At 46.0% G+C, this 1,071-nt stretch overlaps 1 non-coding gene across 1 annotated transcript; it reads right to left on the reverse strand.

Annotated features, from left to right (window-relative positions):
• Positions 1–738: 738 nt before the first annotated feature.
• Positions 739–810, reverse strand: Trnaa-cgc. The gene has a single exon. It is a non-coding gene; the product is annotated as a tRNA-Ala (tRNA).
• Between the last annotated feature and the right edge of the window lie 261 nt (positions 811–1,071).

Here is a 1,071-nt window from a genome sequence, read left to right on the forward strand (position 1 = left end):
ATTTGGCCTCATTTCCCTCCTGCTCACTCTCCGACAACTCCCCTCCTGGACAATGGCTCCAGCACAGCCCTGTACAGAACAGCACAGGAGGAGGCAGAATGGTCCCAAGTCTCTCTCCTTCCGGAGAAACACAGGCTGCAAGCACGAGGTAGGAGTGGTCCTACTTGGGTCTGGAATCCCTGCATCTGCCTCCCAACCCTCAGAAAGATTCTGGTGCTCACCTCCGGGAATCCATAAGCTCAACACAGTCCAAACACCAGGAACTGAATGCTCCTTTCCAGGACATCGTCCGGTCGCCATTTGAAAAGAGTCGCCATAATGACCCCGGTTTCTATGACAACCGTAATGCTGCCTCCCCCTTAGTAACCAGGAATGGCTCCGCCCAGCCCTCCCTTACTTCCTCTCAAAGGAAGAACTCTTCACCCTTGTTTTCACCCAAGAAAGCATACCCATTAGAGAAACTGTCCCCACTACGAATGCAGAGCTTTTCTTTTTTTTTTTTCCGCTCTGTGAACAAAGCATATCCCTAAAAGCCCGACCACATTGTACTCACCAGACCATGGTGGTATCTATGGAAATGTCGTCACAAAGATGAACATTGCTGTCACGGTGACAAATGAGCAATTTTATCCAATAATTAGCTATGCATATATAACCTCATCACGGGACTTTAAATTCTGGGACACCTTGTACAGAAACATCCTGAAAAAAGAAAATCAAAGGTTAAAAGTATTGTTTTGGAGATGCCGGGGCTCAAACCCGGGGCCTCATATATGCGAAACATGTGCTCTACCTCTGAGCTACATCCCCACACCTGGTAACAGCTTCATCAAAGCCCTTGTGAAGTCAGAGGAACCGCGCCAACGTTCAGCGTCTCTGCAAAGGGTCTGCATCAGGTCCTTTGAGCATACTGGATTCCAGGTTGAGTTTAGTGCTTTGATAGGATTCTTGGGACATTTGTTGCATGAGAAAACAATCTATTTTCAATCAAAGGAAAAATAATAACAATAAAAATAATAACAACAACAATTATAAGAGCAAACCTTATGCTCTTTGAAGCATGGTAAGCTA

The sequence above is a fragment of the Microtus oregoni genome, unplaced genomic scaffold, assembly GCF_018167655.1.
Source record: "Microtus oregoni isolate MIOR12 unplaced genomic scaffold, Mior012 000050F_016, whole genome shotgun sequence".
Classification (NCBI taxonomy): Eukaryota; Metazoa; Chordata; class Mammalia; order Rodentia; family Cricetidae; genus Microtus; species Microtus oregoni.